This window comes from Antechinus flavipes, chromosome 2 (genome assembly GCF_016432865.1).
Source record: "Antechinus flavipes isolate AdamAnt ecotype Samford, QLD, Australia chromosome 2, AdamAnt_v2, whole genome shotgun sequence".
NCBI classification, from domain to species: domain Eukaryota; kingdom Metazoa; phylum Chordata; class Mammalia; order Dasyuromorphia; family Dasyuridae; genus Antechinus; species Antechinus flavipes.
The window spans coordinates 92,435,484-92,457,137 of NC_067399.1; the positions used below are offsets into that span (position 1 = coordinate 92,435,484).

Below are 21,654 nucleotides of genomic sequence, written 5' to 3' on the forward strand. Positions count from 1 at the left end.
GAGCAATACAGGGGTATGTTAGTAAAGATGTTGGTAAACACTGAAGAAGGTGAGGGGAGATTATCTGCACTCACACTTTTAAGTTTAATCTGTATTTTTAAAACTTGCTTACATTCAGACAGTCAACAAAATAATAAATCAAACCCTGATTTGTAGCCTGATGATTTCTGAAAGGTAAATGCCCACACTGAAAATTTAACATTTAGCTTTGGCCAATTTGAGTTGATTCCAGGAACTCATTCTTGTCTTTAGTAGAGGCCTGATCTTGAGACAGGACATAAATTTAAAAGGAAGTAAAAAACTTTTAGATATAAATAGAGAAGAATAAAAGAGAACTTATGATAGTCCTTTAGGCTGCTTTAGAGCTGCTCACCCACCAAGGGAAAAATATCATTTGAGGATAATGAGTAAAAAGTAATTCAGTTTAGCATTTGGAGTGTTTCTAGAAAAATACAGTGTTATAAAAGTCTTAGTGCACTTTTAAGCCTTTAGTAATAGAAAAGTTCATGAAGAGTTATATATACATCTTGTATATGAAACATTCATTTTCAAAAATTTAAAACAGAAAATGGAATTATTTAATAAATACAAGTAAAATACATATGTACACAAACCTGCTTTAGTTCTCTGCTGTTAAATAGTGTAGGAAATTTAGAGGGTACAGAAATTAAACACATGAACTCTGATAGAGTAGAAAGAGATAGAGAGTGCAAATTCAGATCTTAACCAAGCCAGAGAGAAAAGGCCATTCAGGTTGTGGATAATTGTAGAGGTAGCAGACTGAAACCTATTCCCTATTTGACTCTCTCCCTGCTCCCATAAAGAAATATCCCACCAGCCCCACCCCTTTTCTTCTCCTGGGCTTAATCCTCTCTTCCTTCTTTTCAGACAACCCAGCCGCTTCCACCTTCCCTCTAAAAACAGAGATATTTCACCACTTCCCAAACCTCCTGGGAGGGTGAGTAATGAATAGTCTTAATGCTGCCTGCCCTTCCACATGCTTGTCAAGGGCTATTTCATTAAGGAAAAGGAGCAGAGGACCTCCTAATCCCATGGATTGGGATAGATGATATCCAATGTTCTTTTCAACTTTGAGATTTTTATCTAAGACACTGATAGTAGCTAATCTTCCTTCCTACTCAACTGAATTTATCCTAATGTATTTTTGTGTGGGTCATGAGGTACCAGAAATCCGATCAAAATTCCCCAGTATCTGTCTACTTGCATCCTTGGGATGGGAGGCTGTGATTGATGAGATAGCTTTCTAACAGTCCCATGGGAAAGAGGAGAACTGAAAACTTAAAAGAAGTCATGTCTCTCTCATTACAGAGCAATGGCCTCTCTGGACTTTCTGCAGCTCATCCCTCAGAGCTCTTCTTGTATATTGATCTCTCATGAGATTTCACTTCTCCCTCTTCTCCCTGGCTAAGAGAGAGCCATTACATTGGTCACAGTCTCAAAGCCCCAGGAGCTCAGATAGGCACCCAGGAATTCTGTCTGGCACTAATCTCCAATCACCTGCTACACTCATAACTTTAGTATTATTTTCACGACATGAGTGACAAAGTTGATTTGAGGGCACTTTTTATGCAGCTTGTCCCAGGTGATAAAATTAGTAATTAAAGCTCTGGTTTTATATTACAACCAGTCAATGTGAGAGAAAGAATGAAATGAAAGGCAGGGGAGAAAAAGGGACAGAGAGATGAGTAGAGACAGATAAACAGAGAGTGACCGGTGCAGAGAAAAGAGACTAAAAAGGGACAGATTGTGTAGGAGAGGCTGAAAAATCAACAGAGAAAGAATCTGTCAGAACTCCACTGAAACGGAATATGAAGAGTCAGCTCGGTGCTAAGAACTAAAGTTAAGAGAAATTCTCTGCAAGAAACAAGTACCGGTGAAAAGGGAGATTTAACTGAGAAGTCAAGGGAATAAGAGAGGCTCCTAAAAAGGCCTGGGAACAGAGAAAAGAAGCAGACAAAACATGAGCCCAGCAGAAGTGGGACATTGAGCAGAGAACACCAAATGGCATAGAAAGCATGAACAGACAGAGGCAGAACTGAGGGAGCCGGATGAAGAGTATCTTCTTAAATTAGAACTTATCATGGGTCAGATAAAATCTAGTAAAGATTGTGTCTCTTGCTCTGGAGATTTTCTACCCCGTTCTTGTACACTCTCAGGCAAAAGCTCTTAACCTATGGATCCATGGATAGATTTCAGGGAATCCATGAACATGAATGAGAACATTTCATCTCTATTTTCATTGACTTCTAACCAAAAATTAGCATTTTCCTCTATTTAAATTTTTAAAAATATTATGAGAAGGGGTCCTCTGCAGGATTCAGCAGACTGCCAAAAGGGGACATGGCATGAAAAAAAGTTTTAAGCATCCCTGAAAGGAAATGGAGTTTTTTATCCTACACAAGAGAAATCTAGAAAAGATTTAATTATCAATTATATCTGTACTGACAAAGTTCAAGTGATTAGAGCATAGTCCTAATGATGTTATTCCCCAAACAAGTCAGTTAGATTCAAGTAACTAATATGGTATAGCAGTCTCTAGGGAAGCATAAAAGTGCTAGACTTGGCATCAGGAAGACCCCAGTTCAAATTCTGCCTTAGCTAGTTACTAGCTTTTTGTACCTAGGTAAGTCACTTAACCTTTATGCCTCTTCATTTATGAAATGAGAAGATTGGGCTTGATGACATTTAAAGGATTTTCCAGCTCTAAATCAAAGGGGCTATAGCAATTCAGTTTGATAGTCAAATAACAGACCAATGATTTCATTAGTTATGAGAGTTTCCAGCAATGAACTCCCTCTAGCATGGTACTGTTTGGCAATTTAGAACCAATCTAAAGAGGTCCCGGGAACACTGAGAGGTTGAATGACTTGTTCAGGGTCACACAGCAAAAACAGCATGTCAGAATTTAAATCCAGGACTTCTTGACTCTGAGGTCAGTTCTCCATGGTACTCTGACTCACAGTAATAATGATAATGGTAAAGATGTTTGCATCAGAGCATAAGCCTACATCCTAAAATTTTTATTTGATTGCAAAACAATAAGTTATCTTATCATCTGTTCAGGAGTCCATAGGATACTGAATATAAAGGAATCACAGCATTAGAGTGACTTGCCCCTGGACTGTTTCTATCTGAACTCCACCAAAAAAGAGAAGCAATATATAACCACAATAACAATAATATTATCAACTCACATGTCTAGAGTATTTTAGGGTTTGTCAAGTACTTTCCATAGAATAGTACCCATCTTAGAGCTCATTATTGCTGATTTTCTTCAGGTAAAAATACAGATTGTTCCAAAAGTTTTAGGAGAGGAAAGCTTCAAGACTTTTGGGACATTTTGTATTTGACAAACACTTTCAAACTAGCTACTTGAATGGGGGATTCCATTTTTGGCCCCCGCAGGGTGAAAAGGATAGGGAGTTCCATCAAAAGGTAAATCTGCCAACTGCATTTTCTCTGTGATTTTGGTGGGAAGAAAAGAGAGGGAATGAGCAAAAAATATATTTTTTAAATGGAGTCTTTTATCATAGCCACTGTATTTCTCCACCAAGCCCATGTGAATTAATAAGATTTAGCCTGGATTTTTTTTTTTTTTTTTGGCTTGTTTTTCCTGAGCCAGAAAGTCATAGGTAGCAGATGCCAAAGGTTAGGGGGAAAATTCCCTCTCCAACTTGGAGGTAGCGCCGAGAGCAGCTGTCCTGCCTTTTCTTTCAGTTCTCTTTCCTATTAAATCTGTGCTGCCGGGCAGATCAGGCTGCCAGTTAGCCAATCAGCTCGCAGCCTTCACTGCAGGAGAGCCAGGATGGAAAACTGCTTCTGTTAGGACTTGAGTTTGTGACCTTGGCTGTGGCAAGGAGTAAATCTTCCTATCTTACCTCCAGTTAATTGGGCACGAGGTAGAAGGGCCAGGAATTTATTGTTCCATCTGTGGCCTCTCTACTAACCACCTAACATCCATTTCTAATTTTAGAGGCAGGCAACTGGGCTAGCAGGATCAGAGATGATCAGATATTTAGAACTAAAAGAGAATCTTAGGGATTATTCAAAACCAGCTCCCTCCTTTTACAGATGAAGAACCTGAAGCTGCTATTTTTAGCAAATATTTTGCAAATATTTTCTAATTTGGTCCTCACAATGACTCTGAGAGGGAAGTGCTGTTATTATCACCACTTTAAATATGTAAATGAGGCAGATAAAGATGAAGTGACTTGCCTAATAAATGTCTCAGACTGGATTTGAATTTAGAACTTTCTGACTCAAGGTCCTGTCCTCTCTCCACTCTGCCACCCAGAGGACTTGCTAACGGTAATTAGGAAGGCAGTGGCTTGAGGCTATGTTTTCAGATCACAATTCCAAGCTTGCAGACTCACAAGAAAAATCAGAATTGTGGCCAGGCTGGGGTGGGTAGGCCTTAGCAACCATCTCATTCACCCTTTCCCTGAAAAGAGATCCCTACTACAGCAACTCTGCTAAGTGGTCATGTAGTCTGTGTTTGAAGATTTCCAAGGAGAAAGGACCCACGAATACTCTGACAAGCTGGGTCATTTCTGTATAACTAAACTTGAATGAGAGTTTCCTTCTACCAAGCCTAATTTTGAAGCTTCCTGCTATTGTGGGGTCCAACAGAACAAATCTGTTCTCTCTTTCAGGAGAGCCCCTGAGATACTTGACAGTAAATAGAACCAATTGAGTACCCAATCTGTGGGCACTATCCTAGGCTCTTAGAATGAAAGAAGAAAATCTCTGCTCTCACAGAGCTTTCTTTTCAACTTTGTTGTTGTTTAATCATTTTTTATGCCATGTCCGATTCTTCATGACCACATTTAGGATTTTCTTGGCAAAGATACTGGAGTGGTTTGCCATTTCCTTCTCCAGTTCATTTTATAGATGGGGAAACTGAGACAAACAGAGTTAAGTAACTTGCCCAGGATCATACAGCTGGGAAATGTCTGAAGCTGAATTTGAACTTGGGTGTTTTTTGCCTATTGCTCTATCTGCTGTGCCTCCTAGTAGCCCAACAATAAATGGTCATAATAAGGATATTACAGATATAATATGAGCAATAGATAGAACACTGGACCTAGAATTAGGTCTAATCTAGCATAAAACATTTATAATTTGTTTTGCCCTGGTTAACTCACTAAAGTCTGTCCACCTCAGGTTATTCCTTAGTGAAATAGATAACAATAATAAAAATAACCTCCCAGATTATCATGAGATAAAATGAGATTATATTTGTAAAGTGTTATACAAATCTTAAAGCTTTACATAAATGCTAACTATTATTATTATATGCTTTGTCGTTTACAAAGTACTTTCCACATATGTCCCTTGTTGTGTCTTTTTAAAAATAGCTATAAATCCCCATCGGTTCAACCTATGCTTGTACAACATAGATTTAAGCCCATTCACCATCCTAAGTGCTCTCCTTGGCATATTCTCCAGTTTATGATATTGTTCCTAAAAAATGTAGTGTCTGGAGCTGAATAGAATTCTCTGGGTGAATCCTGACCAGGGCAGAGTGCAGAAGAACTAATAATTCCTTATTCTTGGAAGCAATGCATTTTTTCATGCTGCTCCAGTTCTCATTGATCTTTTTTTTGGCTTCTCTGTCACATCGCTGACTCATACTAAAGTCTCCATTCCAGTAAAATCCTAGATCTTTTTCAGGCAACTGCTGTCTAACTAATAATAATAATAATAATAATAATAGCTAGCACTTAGTGCTTACTATGTGTCAGACATATAGTGCTAAAAGCTTTATAATTTTAGTTCTTTACAAATGCTTTAATCAGGCCTCTTCTCATACAAAGAAGCTTAGGCTGGATCTCTGGGGCATCAAGAACAGCACCATGAGAACATATGATTGTGAATATCTTGAATTAACAAGAGAGCTGGAGCATCATACTGTGCTGGAAGTCAAGGAACCTGAGTTCAAATGGTGCCTATGATCCTAGCTAGGAGATCCTGGGAAAGTCCCTTAGCCTCTTTATGTTATAAATAATAATAACCTAGCTATTACCTAGTTATTATTGACTAGCTTACTTTCAAAGTCAATGCCACAAGGCATTATGGTAAGTTGTTTGTCCTTCATTTGAAAAGGGGACCATGACATCAGGGAGGTGATGCTGTGACATGCATCCCTTAGATTTAAGGAAGGGAGGGCTTCCCTCACTTTCCCTTCCACAACCATCTGGATGCAATGGCAAGATATAGATCAAGATGCCTGGAGATGGAGTTAAGGAAATTGACTCTTTTTTTTCTTTAATTTTTAGTGATTTTTCTTTTTTTATTATTATTGTTATAGTTGTTTATATACAAAACATATGCGTGGGTAATTTTTCAGCATTGACCCTTGCAAAAACTTCTGTTTCAACTTTTCCCCTCTTTCCCCCTACCCCCACCCCTAGATGGCAGGTAGTCCCATACATGTTAAATATATTAAAGTATATGTTAAATACAACATATGTGCCCATATTTATACCGTTATCTTGTAGGCAACTGACTCTTAAAGAGAGCAAGCCCATAAACTTGCATTTTATTATATTATTATTATTATATTATTACATATATATATAAATTACCCATGCATATCTCTTGTATAAAAAGCTATAATAAAATAAATAATTAAATGAATATTTTATCTAAAAAAAAGAAAAGAAAAGAATCAAAGCCATGCTATCAGATTCTTAGAGCAGAGTCTTAGCAACATTACTTCCAAACAAGATGGTTAAATTTAGAAAGGTATGTGGCATAGAGGCATGGAGGCCACATAAAGGATAGAGCACTCATTTGGGTCAGAAGCACTGAATTCAAATCTTGGAAAAGTTGTGTACTCTGAACTCCAGTGTTCTCTTCTATAAAACAAGGTTGTTGAAGTAGATGATTTCTCTGTTAACTTTTGACACATACTTATGAGTCTTATAAAACTTCACACATTAGCAGCCCTAATTTTCATTTTTTAAAAATATTTGTGTCAGGTAGAGTAAAATTCAACAAAAGCTTATAACTATAAACAAAATAAAAGTATCCATAGCCTTTTTCTCATCATTCTAGTTCTGGGTTTCATTTCAGACTTTTTTTCCTTATCCACCAAATTTGAGATCCTACCATTTCTCTTGAAAAGTGGCATTTGAGATGGTATAGAGATGAAATAGAAATCCCAAGACACTTGGGATAGGACTTTTATCTCTTCTCTCCTTTTATGATGGAAGTGGTTGGTCAGTATAATTTTTTTTCCTTTTTTTTTTTTGCAATGGCAATTAAGGTTAAGTGATTTGCCCAGGGTCACACAGCTAGGAAGTATTAAGTGTCTGAGGCTGGATTTGAACTCAGGTTCACCTGACTTCAGCGCCAGTACTCTATTCACTATGCCATCTAGCATAGTATCACTGGTAACTGGTATAACTGGTAAGTATAATTTCATTGATGAATAGGAAGAGATCATTAAACTGTTCAACTCCTTTCACATACCTTGCACCCAAAAGGGAGGACTTGATAAATCACTGTAGAGTATACCCTGTCCCTGTTTTCTAGTTCAAATTTGGAAGTGGTTATCAGGCCAAAATATGCCTGCAGAAATACTGAGTTTTGGAAGGAATAGGGGCCCAAGGTCAGAAGTCTTTATGGATTCAAACTTAATGCTTCAAATCATTCCTCAAAGCAGGCAAAGCTGCTGGGCAGCCTGCAGGCAGATCTAGGTGATTTATTCCAGATGGCTTGCCTTCTCTGCATTCTGGTCCAGCTGGAGCTCTTGGACCCCATCCCAAAGTAGCCCCAAAGAGAATTTAGGGCAGCCATCCAGGTTGAAGGGTCCCGAGACTTTGTATCACTGTGGAAGGATCTACATTGGAAGGAAGGGGTTCTACTTTTTATGCACAGCATCTGGATGTCATTTTCTGGACTATTATTAAAAAAACACAAATTCTACACTGCTAAATAGATCCAGTCCATTAAAAAAAAAAAAAACACCCTGGTGCAATTCTAATCCAAGTAGTTACACTGAACTGGATCCAAATCCATTTGGGCCACAGGACGTGGAAAAATTCAAATTTGAGTTCCAAAATTCTATCAGACTCCTAACTTAGACCTGGGCCTTGTACATTTACTTACTGTGGTCCTTGAAATCACTCTGGAAATTTTTACCTTTAAGAATAACGCTAATGTCTAGGCAATATATTTTCCTTTTGTGAGCTATCCCCAACCGCGCCCCTCCTCCCCCCAATAATATTCTAATTAAATATCTCATCCACAGCTGATTTCTCTTGGAGCCAGTCTCTGGTAAATAAACAAAATATACAAAGTTGGTATGAAGTGACTTCCTCCCAGTTTAAGGGGTTCAGACATGACACAATGAATATGTATGATAAGAAGTCTGAGAAGATGTGAATACTGGAAAATGGCCAGGAGCGGGGAGTGAGGGGGTGCCTTCCACACAATCGAAAATGTGCCCCAGAGTACATAGGGAACATCAAAGTTTGTGTCCTAGCTGATCAGTTAGGCATTAGATAAGTCAGCTAGGGGGTGCTGTGGTGTAATGGCAGGGGATGTGAGCTTTGGATACTCATTATTTGGTTCTTTTAACTCTTTAGTCATGGGCTGCAGTTTGTTTCTAAGATGAAGCTTGGCAAGGAAGATTTCTGTAATAACAATATTCAATTGCCTTGAATCCTGCGTAAAGCTTCCTTATCAGTAATAGTGACATAGCAGTAAGATGCTTGCTTATCTTCCTGGAACCTTGTAACAAGGCTAATCTTTGAATAGAAAGGATGGAGAGTTAGAAGGAGACATTCTAAGACCCTCGTTTTTCTAAGGGGAAACTGAGGCTTTTGGGGGTTAAAGTCATTCTCCTAAGGCTGCACAGATAATAATAACTAGGATTTATAAAGCACTTTACAAAGATCTCATTTGATCCTCAAAACAACCCTGGGAGGTAGGTGCTATTATTGCCCCCACTTTACAGATGAGGAAACTGAGGTAGAATTTTTCTTTTTAGAAGTGACAATTTCAGGGTCTGTGGCCAGAATCTGGTGCAAAACTTGCAGAGAGGCCTGAATCAAATGAAAATGAAGTTGGGAAATGTTTAATAAAATAGATAAAAATGCAACACAACAAACATAATGCTTTCCCTCTTCAACTTTGCCTACTAACTTTCTTTAAGTCTCAAATAAATTTCCATCCTTTACAGGAAACCTTTACCAACTCCTCTTAATTCTAGTGTCCTCCTGTTGATTACTTCCTATTGTCCTGTATATATTTTTTGGTATGTTGTTGCTCCCATTAGACGGGTTTTGTTGTTGTTGATATTCTTTTTTTTTTTTATTCTTTATTCTTTTTTTTTTTTCTATTAAAGCTTTTTATTTTTCAAAACATGCATGGACAATTCTTCAACATTAGCCCTTGGCAAAACTCTGTGTTTCAATTTCCCCCCAAGTAGTCCAACATATGTTGAACATGGTAGAAATATATATTAATATATATGTTAAGTCCAAAATATGCATACATATTTATACAATTATCGTGCCGCACAAGAAAAAAAGAGAAGCAAAATAAAATGCAAGCAAGCAACAACAAAAAGAGTGAAAATGCTATGTTGTAAACCTTACTCAGTTCCCACAGTCCTTTCTTTGGGTGTAGATGGCTCTCTTCATCCCTGAATAATTGGAACTGGCATCAGTCATTTCATTGTTGGAAAGAGTCACATTCATTAGAATTGATTGTAGTATAATCTTGTTGTTGCCATATACAATGATCTCCTGGTTCTGCTCATTTCACTTAGCATCTGTTCAGGTAAGTCTCTCCAGGTCTGTCAGAAATTATCCTGCTGGTCTTTTTTTACAGAACAATAATAATCCATCACATTCATATACTACAACTTATTCAGCCATTCTCCAACGGATGGACATCTACTCAGTTTCCATCTTCTTGCCATTACAAAGAGGAGCTGCCACAAACATTTTGCACATGTGAGTCCCTTTCCTTCCTTTAAGATCTCTTTGGGATATAAGCCACTGCTGGATCAAAGGGTATGCACAGTTTGATAACTTTTTGAGCATAGCTCCAAATTGCTCTCCAGAATGGTTGGATCCATTCACAGTTCTACCAACAATGTATCAGTGCCCCTGTTTTCCCACATCCCCTCCAACATTCCTCATTATCTTTTCCTGTCATCTTAGCCAATCTGAGAGGTGTGTAGTGGTATCTCAGAGTTGTCTTAACTTGCATTTCTCTGATCAATAGTGATTTAGAATACCCTTTCATATGAGTAGAATTAGTTTCAATTTCTTCATCTGAAAATTGTCTGTTCATATCCAATGACCATTTACCAATTGGAAAATGTCTTGAATTCTTATACATTTGAGTCAATTCTCTTTATTAGAAATGAAGACTTATCAGAACCTTTGAATGTAAAAATGTTTTCCCAATTTATTGCTTTCCTTCTAATCTTGTCTGCATTAGTTTTGTTTGTACACAAACTTTTTAACTTAATATAATCAAAATCTATCTATTTTGTGATCAATAATGATCTCCAGTTCTTCTTTGATCACAAATTCCTTCCTCCTCCACAGTTCTGAGAGGTAAACTATCTTATGTTCTTCTAATTTGTTTATAATAGCATTCTTTATGTCTATATCATGAACCCATTTTGACCTTATCTTGGTATATGGTGTTAGATATGGGTCAGTGCCTAGTTTCTGCCATACTAGTTTCCAATTTTCCCAGCAGTTTTTGTCAAATAGTGAAACCAAAAGCTGGGGTCTTTAGCTCTCATTAGATTGTAAAGCAAGCTCTATCTTTTACCTCATTTTGTATTCCCAGTACTTAATGGAGTCTTTGGCACTTAGAAGGAGCTTAATAAATGTTTATTGATTGATCTCAGTTAATGCTAATTTGTTGTTTTCAAAGTCAATATGTGGTTGGCAGGGATCTGTTTCTATGAAAACTTTTTTAAGCGACTTATTCAGGGTCACACAGTTGATAAGTGAATAAGGCTGAATTTGAATTCCAGTCAATTCTACCACCTAACTGCTTTGAGTGGCAGAGCTGGGATTTAAGATCTGCAAGGAACTTTAGAATGCTGCAACATAGAATTATAAAGGAGAGAGAAGATTAGACTTGGAAGGACCTTAAGGTCATCGTTTAGTTCCTTATTTTACAAATGAGAGAACTGAAGGTCAAAAAAGTGACACAAGATCACATATGTGAGTAGCAGAACTAATATGTGAAATCAAGTTCTCAGCTCTTTCTACTAGACCAGTCAGATGACAGCTTGAATTGAACCCCTACAGTAAAGGGAGAACCTTGTGTTAATAATGATTATCATTTTAACTTAAATTAGCACTTAATGCTAGATACTGTGTTAAGTTCCTTACAGTTAGTCTCATTTGATCTTCACAACAATTCTGGGAGATAGGTTTTATTATTATGCTCATTTTATAGATGAGGAAACTTGAGGCAAACAGGACTAGATGATTTGCCCAAGATCAAACAACTAGTAAAAATCTGGGGCCAGATTCTGTACCAAGGTCTTCTTGACTCCATGCCTGTATTAAGTATTATGGATGAAGAGAAGGGGAAAGGAAGCACTATCCCCGCTCTTGTATAATCCATGTTTGATGACATGATCCTAAATTATACATGGAACATATATGTATTCAGTGTGGCCCACTCCAAACCAGAGATTTCTGTGGCTATCAGCCAACCTGCCTATTCCTCTCTATTAGGCCCTCGAATCATCTGGCTTCCAGTCACACCCTTAGCCTTGCTCCTCTTCTAAGGAATCCTAAATCTAGCATCTGTCATCAGCCTGTGTGTGTGGGTTTCTGTTTTCACCAATCAGATTGCCTTGTTTGTTATCTGTAACCAATTAGCTGTTCCTATTTGTTATATCAATGAGGCTCTGTGATTCACCTCGCTTATGGGAATATATGAAACATTTCATCAGATTAGATTAAAGATAATAAAAAATACCATCACATAACATAGGCATTCTACTCCATTTTATTCTCAAACCTAGATCCCTCTAAAGGCAAACACCATTTCTAGTCTGAAGCCCTTTTCTCCACATGGAGACGTTGCTGAGCTGTGGGTCACAGGCGGGTCCAGTTGCTGTTCCTAGCTCCCAATAAAACAGAATCTAGACAGGGTGTTAACTAGAGGCAAGCTTTGAGTGCTGTGGACCTTCAGACTGCCTCTTCTGGTTGCAGCTGCACAGCCATTCAGAAGGCATAATGCAGGATGTCAGGGTCTTATTCCAATTCAGTCAACTCATTTCTCTCCCTATTTGTCCCTTTCCTCTGGAACCAAGGCCATTAGGTTTCTCCATGGGGAGGCAGATAGTTATTGCCAGATGTCAGAATCCCTTCAAAGGCAAACACCATGAACAGAGTGAACAAGCTGCCACATACTCCATCACCATTGTTTTTTCTCTTTCCAGTAAGCTAGGAATATCTCTTCCACAAACATGCTTCATCTGGGTGTGTCACCTTCTGGGGGAGGGGAAAGGAGTACAGTCATCTCCTTATACATACAAGAAAGAAGAAACACTTGTAAAACAATATCCAAATGAGGATGCAAGTTACTACCCTGACTCCCACTACCTGAAGGTGGGGTTTGCTATGTTTCATCTTCCCCCCCCCCACATTTTCTGGTATCCTTAAGGGATTTGGGGGTATCAAGGCTCTCTGCCATTAGCTCTAGCCCTCAGTGATGATATGCTTTCAATTTGTAGGAACCTGTCCTCTAAACCCTAGTTCCATGTAACCATTTAACAAATTAGAATTTCCAAAGGAATATTTGCTTCACAGGCACCCCACCACCTCACTCCTTAAATAATAACTTTCATAATACTAATGACAAATATGCAAACATGCTTCTGAACACATGGGACCTAATCCCACTGCACTACTTCACCTTCTGGGGAGGGAAGGGAATGGGGTTCATAGTTCAGTAACCATTTAGCACAATCCCAAGTTAATAATGCAAAGCCCCTTTGGGTTTGAATCCTGTGCTCTCTTGGCTTCCCTGCTGGCTGGGCTAGCTGAAACATCCTGCCTGGAATCCTAACCATGGCTTAATGGTTCTGGGTCCAGTGGAAATTTTACCCCCTATACCTAAAACTGAGAAGAACAAATAGGACAGGAATAAGACACCAAGCTTGTTTCTTGAGGCCACAGGGTCTAAAAGAGGAGAAGAGAGAAAAGGAAGTTCTTCTCCATCACCAGTTCAGTTCATAATTCCCATTCCATGGGTAAACTGTGACCTTCACCCTCTCTGGAAATAAAGCAGGCAAAAAAAAAAAAAAAAGTATACAGGAAAAGAGAACAAAATGGAGTTTTAAAGATATAGCCTATTCTAACTATGCAACTAAGTGAAGGAGGCCATTCCTAACCAAATGGTAGGGAGTTACAGGATGTCTTCTCCCAGAAGCAGGATGCTTCCATGATAGGTGATCTGAGCTAAATATTTAGCAAAGGTTTCATTACAAATGCTAAAAAGTAACTTGTAATATGAGAGGGCAGAGTGAAACAGTAAATAGAGTAGGGGGGATGTTGTTAATAGTTAAAACAATTAACTATAAAGGACAAAGAAAGAAAGTTCAGAGAATGAACTGATAAGATATAAAAATTAATTTTACACATACACACTATATATTATATATATGTACATATATAATATACGCACATATATACACATAGCCATCTCTAGGGTAGGAAGAGAAGAAAAAAAAGAAATTTACATCATAACTTTATTATATATTTAAAAGGAATAGCAAGTAATATATAATGGATTTGCAGTTTCATGTGCAATTATTCTTTTTTTAATGCTATGTTACGGAAATGTTTATTTTATTTTATAAATTAAATTTTATTTGTATGGATATAGATATATAGATATAGCACAGCCGAAGGAGCTAGTGACTTGGAGCTGGAGGAACTGGGTTTGAGCTTCAGACCTGTTATGACCTTGAAACCATCTATGGGTCACTGTTTTTTTTATTTCTAAAATGAAAAAGTCAAATGAAATGATCTCTAAAAGCCCTTTGAGATCCATTTGTTGATGCTCCGTGGGATAAGTAGTCATTATACTCTAATATATGTGTATTGCAAGGGGTAGGGGAGACCAGGACTTTTGATTGGAGCACAGCCATGCAATACTTTATCCCATGGAGCATCCAGTTGAGCCTGCCCTCCCCACTTCTGACAATACAAATGCTGGGGCTCAGCACTGGAAAACATTATCTACCAAAAGTTTCACAATGTTTCATGTTTTACTATTTTAAGTATCAACTCCCAGGAGAAATTAATCAGCATGATGAGTTACTGTTTCTTTTTTTAATATTTGTGAAAACATGCTTATATGCTTTTGTGTTTTAAGCATTTCTTTTGTGGTGAAGGAAATAAAAAAGCTCTATTTAACTGATTCATTTTGTACATCGAACACTTTTCCAGTAGGCATTCTCTTTGGGGCAGACATAAGCCATTTCTGAACTTTGTTTGGGTTTTTTTTCCCTAAAGTTCTATTTTGGGATATGGGGATAAGGGAGGAGGTAATGAACTAGAGAACATGAAGAAAATCTGATCTACTTTTAGCAGACAGGTGACCTCCCTTGGACTGAACTTGATCTCTCTTTGTGAGAAAAGGGCATCCTTCCTCCAGAATATTGGTTAAATATTGGGGCCTCATCCAGAATCTGAATTTTTGTCAGGCTTGTAAAGTATAATAGCAGTCTCCCCATTTTGCCAAAATGGCTCCAGATTCCATTTGAAACAAATAATTCATCTCTATAACAAAGGATTCTTCCATTCAAAAAAACTCATTTATACGTATTTAAGTAAGATTATAAAATCCATTTAAATAGATAAGGCTTAAGAAATCTCGTAACATTTAGAAAAAGGTTAGTATCCTTGGGAGGGAGTGTGGGCTGGTATTTAAATTGAGGAACTAATCTATGATATATTTGTAGAGAAAGGGGGAAACGGGAAGGGAAAGGGAATGGAAGGGAGGAGGAGGGGAAGGGTTTCATTGTGCCTTTTGCTGCCCTTTTTCCCAGGACATGCTTGTGTTTGGATCTTAAATTGACACCACTCTGGCTTACAGGGAATCACAATCATTTGCTCTAGTTAGCCCCTGGTATTCACTCCATGGTTCCATGCTCATATCTCTTGTTTGTGCTGGTTTCTGTTTCTTCCTTCTTGATTGCCTCCAATTTTTCCTATCCACAAACCCCTTTTTAAGATCATCAGCAATTGTTTTCTAGACCGTCTACCCACAATTAAGTTCGAGAATCCAAAGAGTCTAAATATTGAAGGAAAAAGACTGCCTATCAGCAGATAGCTCCATAATTTCCTTTTATTCTGTGGTCAAGCCTTTTAGCAGAAGCTCAAAAGGTAGGTCACACACAGATTCTTCCCTGTCAGTATTTCCAGGCAGTAGGTCATAGCCATTGTCTCTCCTATTATTCAGGGACCTAGTTTGATCCTAGTCTTTGATCGATATCTCAGCATACAGGTGTCTAGACCAAAGGGTAAGATCCTAGCTTATCTCCAAAGAGTTTCTCTGGGATGCTAAATAAACACATGTTCTATTAATTGATGTTGTCCTTGCTTGACAGAACTGTCCACAAATTGCCAGTCCTTTTAATAGCACAAGGATTTGGATTATTGCTTGTCTTCTTACATCAGCATTGACCTTTACCTTGCATGATTATAATAGAACACTGACAATCAGTCAAATGTCGTTAATGATAATTTTCTGAAACTTCACCATCTTGTGGTAGCTTAAGCCTGCAAAAAAGCACCAACCATTCTGTTTCTTGTTTTAAGTAACAGGAATACAAGGAAATCAGAGAAAATTTTTAACCTTTAGGTTTAAACTGTAGCATACTGGTATCATATCCCAAATCCAGGTGAATTTATATGGAGGGAGGATCCTTTGTAACCTGACTATTAGCTCTATGATTTTTTAGGTTATCTTGTGCTTATAAACCTATCCGAAAGCCAGTATTATTTTGCTCTAATTTTTTTTAAATAAAGATCACTTACAAAGGAATTTTAATTTTTTTCCTTTCTGCATAAAGTAACTGGTGGCACAATATATTGAGCAACAGGAGTCAAAAAGTGCTGAATTCAAATCCAATCTCAAATACCTTACTAGATATGTGAACCTGGGGAAGTCAGCCTCTATTTGCCTCAGTTTCCTCAAATGTGAAATAGCGATAAATAGCACCTAAATTTGTGGAGTTGTTATGGGCATCAAATAAGATGTTATTTGTTTAAAAAAAAATGCTTAGTACAGTGACTGGCAAATAATATTATATAAATGCTTATTCCCTTTCCTTTCCCCTTCATTAAAATCTTACAAATCAGTATTTTAGCTTCCATCAACTAGCACAGTAAATCTCTACCTTTTTGGCTTTTACATTCTTAAAAGTTAGTGAACACCGCCCCCCTCAAAAAAGTTTTTATTTATGTGTCTATCAATATTAGACATTTTAGAACTTAAAATATCTTAGTATTATTATGAAAGAATTTTGACTTTGCAGATTCCCCTGAAAAGAGATTCGGGATTCTTAGTAGTTCCTAACTACATTTAAGAACTGCTGCGATTGAAGACAATAGAAGTATTGCTGTTTTCCCACTCTCCTTTCTAGTAATTCATAGTAGTGGTTTTCTCTCTAGGATTAGGGTTCTCAGGTAATTTATCATTGGCGATGAGACTTCTTTCCTTCTGACTCCTACCTTTGCCTCTTTGTTGTGTCTTCTCCACAGTTTCTTAAAGTCTAGCTCAAATGGGAAGTAAGAATAAGCAAAAGATTCTTGAAATCACATACTGGCTACTTTTAGGCTGTCTGACACAGAGCAGCCTAATCCTTACTCCAACTTGGAACAAAGGTAACAGATTTTCAAATAATGGTAGTGTAAACTGGCCTATTCATGGAACCTTGGGGACCACAGACATTTGTTGGACCCCCTGAGGTACCATCACCATTCACCGATCCTCTTGTTTATCAAGACTGCCCATTAACTTAGAACAAAATGACTCCAGTGTTTGTTTGGAAAGCTAATATATGATTCTATGCTATAGCCTCTACCTTCTAATCTGGACCTTCTCCACCTCTCCCTTCAGATTAGTGACTTTCCTCATAATTAGCCTAAAGCCAGGCCCACCACACTGCTCCTGCTACTCTCGGGGCATCCTTCTGGATTTTTCCCTGCACTCAGCCTATCCCTCTGTCTACTAGTACTACTACCCTGGGTATTTCTGATTGTTGAGTGTTTACAATAAGTAGCCCAATCCAGCTTATCTTTGCTGCTGTGACTGCTATTTTCCTCCTCTGATTCTAGGAAATGTAACCAAATCTACTATCATACCAATAAAGTATGTGTCAATTGCCTTACAGCTTCACTTGCCATCCCTATGACATCCCATCTGACTACCACTTCCTTGTTTGTTTTGTCTTCCCCATTAAAATGTAAGCTTCTTGAGGACAGGAACTGTCTTGCTATTTATGATTGTATTTCCATAATTCAGTTCAGTTTCTGCCATAATAAATACTTTTTTCTGTTTTCTTTCTTTCTTTCTTTCTTTCTTTTTTTCTTTCTTTCTTTCTTTCTTTCTGGCCCTTTTTTACAGGGCCAGAAATGGCTCTGTATAAATTTATGAAAACTATCAGCTCATCTGTCATTTGCATGATAAGTAATAGCAACTTACTGTTGTAGGAATGCTGAGGCAAGTCTCTTCTCCAGAGAATGGCTGTTCCATCGTACGGCTTTGACACATGACACACTGATGAATCTGTCCTTCTGGCTGTGACTTCATATTCTTGGAGTGTGAACACCCAAAGATAGCAGAATCCCAGAACTCACTTCAGAATATTGTAAATCCAGGAGTAGAGATTATGCTTCAAGTGAGCATCTGACTTTTGGATCAGACTGGAGATTGTCAGGCCACCTAATTTGAGAACTGATCAGGCTTTCCATCATCAAAAACAAATCATCTCTAGAGCCTATACACAAAAGAAGGTTGTCTAAAATGAATATACTGTAGAAGCTATGAATAGAAGAACCTTCATTTTAGCCAGGTTTCAAGTTGCAAAGGCAGATTAACTTCAGGTAAGTCATTGGTAAGGAAGAAAATACCTCTGTATCCTGCACCAGCAATCTGTGAGTCATAGGCTTCCTGAGAGGAACTATGCAGAAGTTGGGGGGAAGGAGATAGGCTTCTGCTATTAAAAAGCTCCCAACGCTCAACTATTTCATCCATCTGACCTCCTATCCCTAGGATGTTTTATCCCCTGGCTTTCTTCCCAGGTGTTGTCCTGAACCTTTCATTCTAGATTGAAAAATATATTTCTGATTTATTCTTTCTCTGCCTCCACCCAGTGCATTTTGTTATTGTTCCTTTATAAACCATGGCACATTACAGAAGCTCAGAACTCACATAGATTCAGTTCCATCCTGGAGTCTTCTCAGTAACTAATCCTGATTTGTGCTCCCAACCAGGGTTTTCCTTTAGAATATCAGAATATGTTTTGTACCTCATTTGTTATTCAAAAACTAATAGTTCTTTGTGACACTATCCTTCACTATCTCTCAAAGTCTGCCCACATGTTTATTGTTTCTATGACATTATTTATCCATCTCATCCTCTGCCATGCCCTTTTCCTTTTGCCTTCAATTTTTCCCAACATTGGGGTCTTTTCCAATGAATCCCAATTTTTGTGGCCAGAATATTTAAGCTTCAATTTCAATATCTGACCTTCCATCAAATAGTCTGAATTAATTTCTTTAAATATTGTCTGATTTAATCTCTTTGCTGTTCACTCTCAAAAGTCTTCTCCAGCATCATACTTCAAAAGCATCGACTGCAGTATTCAGCTTTTTTTTATAGTCCAACTCTTACAACAGTGCAAAACTATAGCTTTGCACTATACAGACCTATATATTGTTTTGAAGCACTGTATTGCTGAGAAAAGGAAAGTCTATCACAGTTGATCATTGCACAATGTTGCTGATACTGTGTACAATGTTCTACTGGTTCTGTTCACTTCACTCAGCATCAGTTCATGTAAGTCTTTCCAGGTTTTTCTGAAATCTGACTGCTCATTATTTTTTATAGAGAAATAGTGTTCCATAGCCATTCCCCAACTAATGAGCATCCCCCCATTTTCCAATTCCTTGCCACTATAAAAAAGTTTCTACAAATTTTTTTGCACATGTGGCTCCTTTTCCCTTTTTTAAGATCTCTTTGGGATACAGACCTAGTGGTGGCACTGCCGGATCAAAAAGTATGAATGCAGCACTTGACAGCATCATCTTTTAGGATTTTAAAAAGCTCAGCTAGAATTCTATCATTTCTACTTGCATTTTATTAATGATGTCCACTTGACTTCATTCTCCAGGATGTCTGAGTCTAGATTAGTAACCACACTATGGTGGTTATCTTTATTGTTAAGATCTTTCTTGTATAGTTCTGCTGTGTCATCTTTGCCACCTCTTCTTAATCTTTTTTGCTTCTGTTAAATCCCTACCACTTTTGTTTTTTGTCATGCCCATTTTTGCATGAAATATTCCTTTGTTACCTCTAATTTTCTTGAAGAGATTTCTTATCTTTCTCATTCTATTGTTTTCTCCTATTTTTTCTATTTCTATATAGCTTTTTATTTACAAAACATTTGCATGAGTAGTTTTTCAACATTGACCCTTGCAAAGTTTTTTTCTATTTCTTTACATTACACACTTTAAAAAACCTTCTTATTTTTCCTTGCTATTATGTGACATTCTGCATTCAGTTGGAATTCCTTCAGTTCAGTTACTTTCTTTCTTCTACTATATGCAAAGCCTTATAATATAGTCATTTTGCTTTCTTGCTCTTTTTCACTGGAATGCTTTTTGTACTGCTTCCCTGTGCATTATTGCAAACTTTTGTAGTTCTTCAAGCACTTTACCTACCAGATCTAATCTCTCACATCTATTCATCACCTCTATTTGATATTCATAAGGGATGTTATTTAGATCATACTTATGGGGTCTAATGATTTTTCCTATTTTTTCAATTTTACGCTTAATTTTTCTGTAGCTTGTGTTTAGATTTCCACAAAAAAAAGGGAAAGGTCTCAGCTCCTGTGAAAATACTCAAACTAATAAGGTATCAAATACAGGACAGGTTTTATTCCACCTGAGAGAAAAATACCAAGGACTTATACAAATGAGCCCATAAATGGTTAAAATGATTCTTATTGACTGTCTGATGAGACTCTTTTCCTTCAAACCAGTCCTTCATATTTTGAATGCGAACTTATGTATTTTACTGAGAACCAGCACAAGGTACAAATTCAGCAAGATTAGAGAAGTGGTATAAAGACCCTTTTAAGGTGAAGAACTTTGGTATTGATTGTGAGACATGGGAGATGATGGCACAGAACTGTCCATGGAAAACCTGCATAAAGATGGCATTGTTCCCCATGAGCAAAGAAGAATCAGAGTAGCATGGAGAATTGTAAGATCTAGGTTGTCTCTATCCCAAGTGTTTAAACATTATTTGTGCCCAACAGGTGATAGAGCCTTCCAAACTAATACTGGATGATCAGCCACAATTGAAAACAGTGTACCTTGACTGCAAAATCATATCATTGGTCCTCTTCAGGTGTAAAGGAAGAACAACTACCCTGAATGCCTCTCCATTCCAGTGCCAGTAAGGGACAAGAACTTAATGGTAGGAAATTAAATAAATTTGTGGTAAAACTCTATCTTGTATAATGTATAAGTATACTCACTCCAATCTTATAGCACAACCCTGATGTTGAGGTTCCCCAAAATTGGAAAAGAAGTTGGGGTTACTCAAAGGCTAAGTCTCTTCTCCTAACCTGTATGCAGTTGATAGTAAAAGAAAGGCAAGATGTAGATTTTTCTCCTCTTCACTCTGTTCCTCATTATTCATTGGCTCTTGCTACTCCCAACTCAAACCAGATCCTTGACTTAGTCCAGAAACTCCTTTCTACTTTACTGCCACTTCCATTTGCTTCCATCCTGGGGCCGTGTGGTGGTAGAAGTGGCACATGATTTGTGCAAGCTTCTCTTGAGAAAACTGCTACATGTGTCTGTGTGTGGTTCTTATATCTAACTTTCTCCAGTCTGCTAATCCTAACATAGCCCCTTTATAAAAGCCAAGCCCTTTAGATGTGCTTTAGATAATGCCAGAAGGAAGTGAGACAAAAGGATCTTTATATCTTGTCAAGGAGTTGCAAGAAAAAGACAAAACTCCATACTTAAAATCTAGAATTTTCTCATATTCCCCATTCCATGGGCCAGAACTTAAGAGTACTATGAGGTAAATAATCCCTTGTATATAAAGTGCACATTGAAATGACTTGTCAACAGGTAGATTTAAATTGATTTAATCCATGGCAGCACATTGTCAGGTGCTATATGTTAGGATACTATCTTGCAGTCCCACAGTTCATTTATTAAATGCCTTCTATACCCTGTTGCTAAGTGCTGGGGAGTAAAAAAGAAAGGCAAAAAATATTTCTTGTTTTCAAGAAGCTGTCTAATGAGAGAAACAACACTAAAGCAACTATATACAAAAAAAAAGATATATATTGGATAAATTAGAGATAATCAATAAAGA

The 21,654-nt window shown here is 37.6% G+C and overlaps 1 protein-coding gene across 2 annotated transcripts in view; it reads left to right on the plus strand.

Annotated features, from left to right (window-relative positions):
- The window catches only part of CRIPT (CXXC repeat containing interactor of PDZ3 domain), a 72,120-nt gene extending 51,347 nt beyond the window's left edge, over positions 1–20,773 (plus strand). Inside the window, exon 6 of one of the 2 annotated variants that reach the window (XM_051975212.1) lies at positions 20,579–20,773. The gene's annotated coding sequence lies outside the window, so the exon portion shown is untranslated. Of the gene's footprint in view, positions 1–888; positions 948–20,578 lie in introns of those variants that run through there. The other variant, XM_051975214.1, reaches the window with a different exon arrangement.
- The last annotated feature ends 881 nt before the right edge of the window (positions 20,774–21,654 follow it).